This window comes from Esox lucius, chromosome 2, assembly GCF_011004845.1.
Source record: "Esox lucius isolate fEsoLuc1 chromosome 2, fEsoLuc1.pri, whole genome shotgun sequence".
Lineage (NCBI taxonomy): Eukaryota > Metazoa > Chordata > Actinopteri > Esociformes > Esocidae > Esox > Esox lucius.
This window is the reverse complement of record NC_047570.1, coordinates 34,899,696-34,910,317: the sequence shown is the minus strand read 5'-3', so window position 1 is coordinate 34,910,317 and position 10,622 is coordinate 34,899,696.

Below are 10,622 nucleotides of genomic sequence, written 5' to 3'. Positions count from 1 at the left end.
AGCGGGCATGTATATTATTACACGTAGGCTATAATGTCTGTATTAAATGTGGGCATTTTCAAGTGTTTGTGGACTGCGTGTGGAAACTAAAAAGCATTGTGCTTACACCATAACAGTTAACTTTACTGCATGAAAGGCTAACATGGAGGCGCCGATGTGATTACTAGCACCTAAACATTTCGAAGAGTTTTTTTTTTTAAAGAATAATTACAGCGTAATTACATATTAGGCAGTTTTTCAGTCACAATAATTAGTTTATAAGGTTGTTATTATTAGCCCTTATTACATGGATTGGCTGAATTCCAGTGCAGAATGCGTGTTATTTCTTGATAACCGTTGCCATGAAAAACAGCGCGTTGCTATGGACGTAGCAGGATTCTAACCAGAGACGGAACGGACTATTTTCTTTAGAGGAAGCAATACAATCGTTTTTAAATCAATAAATTCCTTTTGAAATCAATATTTTGTGTCAAATTATAGATTTATTTGGTAGGTAGCCATGTAATAAGCGGGATATGGTATAGCGAGGCGGTTGTTATAGCGAATACAACCCCTTCAGGCTGATTCAAGATCCCTCCGCTTCGTCCCCCCCAAAAATTGTACCGCGGAGGAGAAAAATATTTGATTTTGAAATCGAGCTTCGCACCGAGCGCACGTCAGAAACAGAGGACAGTGTGTGTGTGTGTGTTCATCTTTTTAGTACTGTGACTTGACTTGAAACTTATAAGGACTCGACTTGACTTGCTTAGGGTGAACCCTTGACTTGACTTGCTTGATTTATCTGAACTATGACTTGAGACTTGACTCGAGACTTGATGGTTAAGACTTGAGACTTGCTTGGACTTGACCATGTGTGACTTGTCCCCATCTCTGACATGAACGCACCACAGCACAAACTGTTTGTTCTTGCAAAAAATGACATGAGTTTATGGCCTGTATAAATATGAAGACATTACGTATCACACTAAAGAATGGCGTGACATGCCCAAAATAAATTGTCATGGTACTGTGAGCAGCAGCGCCACCGTTCCATACACCTTCAGTTCCTATCATCACACAAACGCATCCTGGACTTGTTCTGTGTCACATGTCTTCAATCATCTTGCACACCAGGTTTGTATGTTTCAATGTTTACCCTCTGCTCCCCACAGTGTGGATCATTGTTGTGTTTGCTGTTCAATGTTAGTCTTTGAGAACCTTTGTACAATCTTTTTGCTGCTTTAGTCAGCCATTTTCTTTTGTGTGTTTTGTTGTGCTCAGTGTTTGTTGGTTTCTTGTATTAAAGAACCACACCGACTACCTCTGCCTGCACCTGGTTCCTTGCTCCTGCAACGCTGCAAATCATTACATAAATTATGTGTGCAAAATTTGTTTGACTGATTTAGAGCCTTGGTGTGAAATGTGAAAGACAGAAATAACTCCTAAATTAAATGCTTAATTATTACTGAGGTTTATTCTAGAATGGTAGGAGGCATTTGATAATGTTCTGGGCTGCTTGTGACGTATTTGAAGTCCCAGGCAGTGGAATTTGTCTTGTGAATTTGCGCACCATTGTGGTGACTCACCAACATAGATGTGTCCTTGGAGTTTGGTCATCACTGTTGTTGCTGTGTCACAGAGCAGGTCACCTAAAAACCAATCTGAACGTTCGTCAACCAGGTATTGGTGATTGTTCCATCATGAAGTACTTCGAGCGGCTGGACAGACCTCACATCTGCGCCACCGGTCCTGACACCTTGGACCCCTTTCCATTTGCATTCCACCCCAATAGATCTGCGGACGCTGCCGTCACCCTGACGACACACACCGTCACCCTGACGACAGACCCCGCCCTCTCCCACCTGGACAAAGGCAACACACACAGCTCTGGAAAAAATTAAGAGACCACTGCAAATTGAACGCTTCTGTTCTTCACTCAAAACTTTTTGTTTTAACTTTTTTGGAAAGGAAAGAAAAAAGGTGCAGTTGTCTCTTAATTTGTTCCAGAGCTGTATGTGAGGATGCTCTTTGTGGACTACAGATCTGCATTCGACACTTATGCCCCCTAACCCTAATTCACCAAATGAACCAACATCGCTGACTTCTTTGTCTGCACTTGAGGGGGTTGAGCCTCAGGTTATTGTCATCTACAATAATGGGCCCCTTGGATAACAAGAAAATATCTGTTCCATGGAACGCCAGAATACTTTGCTGGCTGAGTTTATTCCAAAGGGCACATTGAGAAATCTGTACCTCCCCGAAGGGTATGCTGAAAGTAGTAAGCATCGATTATTCTGGCATTCCATGGAACAGATATTTTTCTGGCCAGAAAGAGCTTCTAGCATCTAGGACTGAACTTCGGGGTCTTTGGCATTTGTGATGCAACTTCTTCAATTACTCTGTGACTGGTGTGATGATGTCCCAGTCATTCACACACTAACACTAATATTCATATTTTTCAGGCCAGCGAGTCAACAGAGCGTCAAAGTAAACTCTGTGTAAATATATAGCAGATGGTTGATTAAATGTATTTGATTAAAGGTCTGCAGCATTAATTCGTGACACAGCAGACCTGTAGTTCATCAACGAGTATTTCACTATTACTTAGGAACTGTATTATTTAATTATAGCAAGGCATTTGGTTGTTCATATTTTTATACTGAGTAGTAGTACATTTCCTTAGGATTCTGTTGGCAGTTCGCGGTCAAATTTAAAGTGTACATACTGCCACCTACTGGAGTTTGGGGGTAAATCATGACAATCTACAATCATGTTCTCCTGCCTCAAAACATCACTAAACATAACTATTTAATTTTAATAATATTAATAAGATCAAATAAAAGGACTTGTGCTAATTATAGACAGTGAATAGCACGTTTTTAAGTTTGAAAAGATTGCGAACCGCCGCTCTTTGACTCAGAATGGTTTGATCCACTGTCCCCCAGCCCTCATTAGTGATACACCGTGCAGGTACAGTGCTTGTGTGGGGACTGATATTTATACTGATAAATATTCCAGAATATATTCCATATATTCAGAGCACATATTTATTTTTATTTAAAACAAACACTGCGCTGTTATGAGTGTATCTTGATTTAAATTGTTTATTTTCTTTCATCCTTGTTGTCAGCCGCAGCCATTTGAATGCCAAACATCGTCTGCAATTCCCAGTCCTTTCTTTACGTGTCCTGTTGCATTTTCCCCCGCTCAGAAAGTACTGTAGAGAATCTCGATGCCATGACATCTCATCTTCTGGGTAATCATGGTCCTCTACTGCCACCTACTGGCTGTTGAATATAACTGAAAATGGGTTTAAAATTACTATCGAACTCAATGCCGGCGTAAATTAGCATTCGTCAAGAAGTTAAAGGTGATTTCATACGTTTTCGGTAGAATCTTGAAGATTTTAAAATGTTAAATTTTTGTCTTTCGACAAAAACTCGTATTCAGAGCCATTTAGCGTGCACTCATTTACATAAACATCCGCACTGATATTGGTCCCGTTTTGGAACACAACCCAAGCATGAAAATTGCCGGGCCAATGCCTAATAATTGGACCTACATGGTGTTGGAAAGAGAAAAAGATTTAGAGGAACATCTATGGCATCAATAGAGTATATGTGTGGACAGAAACAACTGCAAGTTACACACTTAACAGTCCTGGTGCTAAAGGACAATGGGGGAATGGCAAATAAATCACTGTGTGTGTGGAATTGAAAACAGTATTGGCAGAATATAAGTGTGTGTGCTTCCAAGCAGACTGTAGTGAACAGCTGGAGGGCAAAGGCTGCCGTGCTGGTCCAGGAGACCTTTGATGGAGCTGGGGCCATCGTCCTGGCTTTCATCTTCATCGTCTTTTTATTTTTTCAGATAAGGCTTTATACGTATTATAATTGTTTTTGGAAAAGGTGAGAGGTGAAAACACACACGCGCACACACACAGGTGTTTGATAACAGGTCATGTTGCAATCTGTCAGTGATATATTGTTTGACGGTTCTCCCTTTTCAGGGTAGACAGGTTGTGCTAGGCCAGACTGCGCTGGAAAGGGGCAGACGTCTGCAAATGGATGCCCGTGTTTGGTGGGCTGTCTGCCAGGAGACCCTGATTGGTAGGGACAGAGGAAGGAGAATTTAAAAATTCTAGGAGTGTACAATAAATTCCCTGATTTAATAAACCTTGACCAAACCCTTAAAAAGATGGTAAGGACTCTGGAACAACACGATAGCGTAGCTGCCACCAATTCTACTTCCACCTGGATGGTTCGAACACACACTACCAGACTGACAAAACCAGCAGTCAACAATAATCTACTGGTATACAAATTCATAACCCCCACCCTTGGGGTACCAGGGACACAACTACAACTAGTAGCTCAAAAGGCGATCTACTGGTTATACACACCTACTGTGGTCAATGTGATGAACCATTAGGAAGGATGTACCCTATTAATTTCCCCAAAATCCTGGCGGGAGCTTCCTGAAGTGTAAACTGTAAAAAGGCTGAATACAGCATCACTGTTGGTGGGGAAAATCGCTTTCTGTCATTTTCTTTCATTTGTTCAGACCACAGGACAGACTGGACAGTATATAGAGGGGACCTATGCAGTGTACATAGTCAGTTGTCCTTGATCCATGCCACCCTAGTCACCCCTCTGGCCGCCCCTCCGCTCAATGGCAAATACACCTCAGCAAGTGGGACACTTTATGTAATAAGCCCATTGCCACAAAGTTATGTTCATTTTTGTTATGTGGAGATCAAGGTGTTTTTGCTGTTGGTTACTGTTCACAAATAAATAATGCAGACTCTAGAGCAGGGGTTCTCAGCTCTGAGCCTGGGTACCCAAACACTGCCTGTTTTCTGTTATAACTTATAGTTAATTGCATTAATATGGTGTCCCAGATCAAAATTAATCAACATTTAAAGGGCTAGAATGAGAACCAGCAGTACTTTTGGTCCAGAGGCCTGGAGTTGAGACCCACTGGTCTGGAGTTCCTGTCAAGCCAATCAAAAAAGTAGAAAGTTAAATTATAAAAGAAAATGGGTGTAAGCACACAGTTCTATAGTGCTTCTTCCAGCCACATCTCAGTCAATCACATTTATTTTATAAAGCCCTTTATACATTAGCAGCAGTCACAAAGTGCTTGTACAGATAAGCAGTCTACATTCTAAAAATAAACATTTCTTGAAGCATCCTTTACTTAGAAACTTTGCAGTAAGTTCTAAATGTTCTTCAAATGTTTTGTTTAATGCTTTGTTTACACTGAGCAACAACCAGTGTGAACCACACTGAGCAACAACCAGTGTGAACCACACTGAGCAACAACCAGTGTGAACCACACTGAGCAACAACCAGTGTGAACCACACTGAGCAACAACCAGTGTGAACCACACTGAGCAACAACCAGTGTGAACCACACTGAGCAACAACCAGTGTGAACCACACTGAGCAACAACCAGTGTGAACCACACTGAGCAACAACCAGTGTGAACCACACTGAGCAACAACCAGTGTGAACCACACTGAGCAACAACCAGTGTGAATCACACTGAGCAACAACCAGTGTGAATCACACTGAGCAACAACCAGTGTGAACCACACTGAGCAACAACCAGTGTGAACCACACTGAGCAACAACCAGTGTGAACCACACTGAGCAACAACCAGTGTGAACCACACTGAGCAACAACCAGTGTGAACCACACTGAGCAACAACCAGTGTGAACCACACTGAGCAACAACCAGTGTGAATCACACTGAGCAACAACCAGTGTGAATCACACTGAGCAACAACCAGTGTGAACCGTAAGGAAGCCTACATCTCGTGACTGTAGTCAGTGGCGTCGGACCAGGGAGAAAGGGGTACTAAGTATATAGGGCCCCAACGTGTAGAGGGGCCCTCCAAAATGTTCGAATATTGAATAACGTGGGGAGGGGCCCAGACAGACAGCCTGTGTACAGTACCCAGACTTTTGTGCTACACCCCTGTGTACAGTTATGCATGGCTGGACCCATTCAGGGAGATGAGTAGGAGTAAGTCCATGTGCTGCTTGAGTAAGTCCAGAAGAACCTCCTGGCCGTGGCACACTGCGGCGATTGCCGACCATGCTAAAGCTCGTCTGACCTGCGCTCGCTAACTCACCTCATGCCATGTTTTGATGACCACCCACTGTTAGGTTAAAATAGTTAGCTTTCGGTCTTGTTGAATTGCAGGTCGCTAGACACCAGCTTTGAACCAATCGGAGAACTGGATTCGAAATTGCTAGTAAAAGTCAACGAGAGCAAGAAGATTGAGTGTAAACTGTTTGAGTGCAAATTGACAATTAGTGTTGTGAACATCAGCAACCCCCCCCCCCCCCCCCCTCGTTTGTGGGATGCACAGGGGATGTGGTCAGTATTGCAGCCAGGAAGGGAGGCCTCATTTAGGGTAATACATTTATCAGACATTAGCCAGGTTTCACACAGGCCAATTATATCCAGTTTACAACCAGTGACTAATTCATTGAGTGGGATTGCCTTTGAAGCAAGGGATCATCAAGCAGTCCAATGTTAAGATGCAGGGTGTTATTACTGTGTTTTCTGTTCATTCGCAAAATGGAGGATGGTTTTATTCTAACAACATTATTCAGGGGAACGCCACCTTGTTTTACTTTGCTCAAACGAGATTGAGTCGCAGTCTCAATGGAGAAAACCAGGCTAACTGACTGCTACTGACAGACTCCAATATGCTAGCAGGCTGGCTAACAACCTGCTGCCTGACCTGTATCATGGTGAGGCTACAGGAGCTGGGCTGCTGTCTGTGTTCTAAGATTAAAAAGAGCACCAGCCTGTCTAGGAGGAAGTCTGTCACTGTTCAACAGATCAGGAATGGCTCTTTTTGTTTTGTTTGAGTCCCAGGAAGAGAGCCAGTTATCCGGAAACTCTGGCGGCAGGCAGAATTCTGTTTTCAACTGGTGATTGACTTGTGTGTGATGCTACTATAGATGACATCACTGTCTTCTCAGGCATCACCCTTTTCAGCTTGTTCTGTTTGTGTGTTGAAGGTGTTTGTGTGTTTTTATATTTTCATGTATACATTTTTTTTAAACCCCCCTCCCCCCCTCGTTTCTCCCTTTCACAATATCTTCTCATCCATTTGATATAGCAACAACTCGCAACAAATTCGGATGAGTTGAACGCAAAGTTTGTGGCAAGCGTTCGCCTAGGCTGAGACATTCCGCTCTTTTTCTGCTTTGCTCGACCAACCAGAGCCAGTTGAGGTGGTGGGGTTGGCAACCATGCCCCACCCATGTCATTTACTGGAGCATGAAGAGTTTAGGAAAACCTTGCTGAGAGTCGCCATTGGACGTGGGGCTCACATGTCAATCGTCAGCTAGCTCCGGTCTCAGAGCTGTTTCAGGCTCTGAAATGTCTGTTAAGTACCTTCAGTATTCAAACATTAATGTTACTCACCCTCACCATAAGCGCTTTAGCCAAATGACTTAAAATCTGTGTAAATATTAATATCCTCTCTGCCCTGATGGAACTCTGACTCCACGTTTATAAAAGAGGTGGTTCGTACGATGGATGGTTCGTACGATGTTGGTTTGCCATGGCTAGCTGACATTATCTAGCCTCTTAGAACCGTCTTGTCCGCATGAAATTTTACATTTTCTCTCATAAGCATTCTTATGCTTTGGATATATATTGTCATTAACCTACCAGAGGAGAAGTCGCCATAGGCCCATAGGCGGATTTCAGTAAGTAGTTCAAACAAAGGAGATGTTAGACATTTCTTTACTTCGACCACTCAGTACAATAAAACACATAACCTTCACCAGTCTTTATTTTTGCTGCATTGAATTACAGGTCACACTTTATGTTAGCTAGCGGTTAGCTGACGTTTGCTAGCAAGCTACAGTATCATCAACCAGTGTTTGCAGCTGTTTGAATTTGTGTCAATGAGAGAAGCATGAAATGCATTGTATGTAGTGTTCCTTAGCTGGCAAGGTGACAGTATTTGTTTCTACCCTCTGAAAGACACTCAATGCATGTATCTATTTTGAAGTTAATACAGTAAGTTTGTTTTATGTTGGTAGGGTCACATTCACAACAGCTGAATTTGCAGAGCTACAGTAGTGAGCAAACCGATGGTGCAAACTAAAACAGTATTACAGCACTACTTTTGGTGTCCCCCTCAATAATTGCTCTTGAGAAAATGTCATTTAATTGTCCCCTCCAAAGTTGCCCCTGCATAGGTCCTGTAAGATATTGACACTAAAATACCAGAGGAGAAGTCTCCATAGGTCCTGTTTACCTCATTCTCCAACATGCATCCATTGTACTGATCAGGTCAAAATATTTTACACTTTTAAGATCTGATCCCAACCCGATTACAATGCCTAATTTAATTGTCAAGACCTGTTTAAAAATATGGGCATATTTGTAATATAGCCAAGATCGGGTTAATGAATGCATGTGTGAACCGGGTATAAATTAATCCAATATACTGTAGTTGCCTGTAGTAACCATACATTCATACACTTAGAATGAATGCATTCCTTTAAAGGCCCCAAATTTTTTTTATCGGTGAGTTAATTCCACTGATAAATGCTAAGTTTTCATTATTGGCCCCCCATTTATTTCAGATTAAATTCGGTTGGCTCTAGGATCACTATCAAAACATATTGTGCCTGTGGCCAGAAATTGGGGAATTTCTTTTGATCCAGACTTACAATTTGAATATAACACCCAAAAAAACGGTAGAAACATTACCAAAATAAGATCGGTTTTATCCTTTGAGGACACTGAGAACATTATACATGCTCCCATTTAATCTTTCCTAGACTAATGTGATGCTTTTTTTTTACATGCCTCAACAATAAGTCCCTAGGTAAACACCAAATGTACAGAATTCAGCTGCCACACTTCTTATGAGGACTAACTCAAGGTCTCATATAACCCCAGGGTTGGCAGCTCTACATTGGTTACTGGTGAATTTAGTAGATTCGTAGAGTAGATAAAAAAAAAATATACTTATCACTTTTAAGGCACTACATGGTCTGGCACCTGATTACATTAGTGACATGCTCAACACATACTGCACTGTTAGGCCTCTCAGATCAGCTGAAAAAGGGCTTCTGGCTGTTCTGGAGGCTAGACTGAAAACTAAAGGGAACCAGGTCTTTGCTATATGGGACCCTAGACTCTGGAACAGCCTACCACAGAATGTCAAAAGATAGCTTTTATATTTTATCATTGTGATTTTATATTTTGTAATTTATTTTTATTTCTTTCACTTAAAATAAAGCATAATAATAATAAGAAAAAGAAATTAAAAAAAGAAATTAAATTTTTTTTATATTGCAATTAGTGTCTGTGTATAAATAGTCAATGAGTTTGTTAGCTCTCACATGGATGCACGGAGCAGGCTAGATACTGAGCCATGGGGAGCAAAAAATAACTGTCAATAGACCTGAATAACAAGGTAATGGAATTTCATAAAGATGGAAAAGTATATAAAAAGATATCCAATGCCTTGCAAATGCCAGTCAGTACTGTTCAATCAATTATAAAAAAGTGGAAAATTCTGGGATCTCTTGATACCAAGCAAAGGTCAGGTAGACCAAGAAAGATTTCAGCCAAAACTGCCAGAGGAATTGTTCGAGATACAATGAAATACCCACAGGTAACCTCAGGAGAAATATAGGCTGCTCTGGAAAAAGACAGTGTGGTTGTTTCAAGGTGCACAATACAACGATCCTTGAACAAAAATTTGCTGCATGGTTGAGTTGCCAGAAAGAAGCCTGTACTGCGCCAATGCCACAAAAAAGCCTGTTTAGAATATGCCCAACAACTTGACACGCCTCACAGCTTCTGGCACACCATAATTTGGAGGGACAAGACCAAAATAAGTGCTATGTTTGGAGAGGCCTATAGTGAAAAGAATACCAACCCCACTGTGAAACATGGTGGTGGCTCACTGAATTTTTTGGAGGTTTGCGAGGGGTGTATGAGTTCTAAAGGCACAGGGAATCTTGTGAAAATGCAGCATGTTATCAGAAAATACTGGCAGACAATTTGCATTGTTCGGCATGAAAGTTGCGCATGGGACGCTCTTGGACTTTCCAGCACGGCAATGACTATTAGCACAATGCCAAGTTGACCCTCCAGTGGTTACAGCAGAAAAGGTGAAGGTGGAGTGGCCATCACAGTCTCCTGACCTTAATATCATCAAAGCAATCGGGGGGGATCTCAAACATGTGGTTCATGCAAGACAACCAAAGACTTTGCATGACCTTGAGGCATTTATCCCAGATGAATGGGCAGCTATACTACCTGCAATAATGTGGGGCCTCATAGACAACTATTAGCATCAATGACAGTGTGCAGTCTTTTGTAAATGGGGCAATACACAGCATTAAGAACTAAGGGTATGAAGACTTTCAAACGGGTCAGTTGGTTTTTATCCTTTGCCATATTTTGTTTTATGATTGTGCCATTCTGTTATGACCTACAGTTGAATGTGAATCCCATAAGAAATAAAAGACGTGTTTTGCCTGCTCACTCATGTTTTCTTTACACATGGTACAAATACAGCTGTGCACCTTTTTCTTTCCTTTCCAAACATTTTGAAAAGGAAAGTTTTGAGTGAGGAACAGAAGG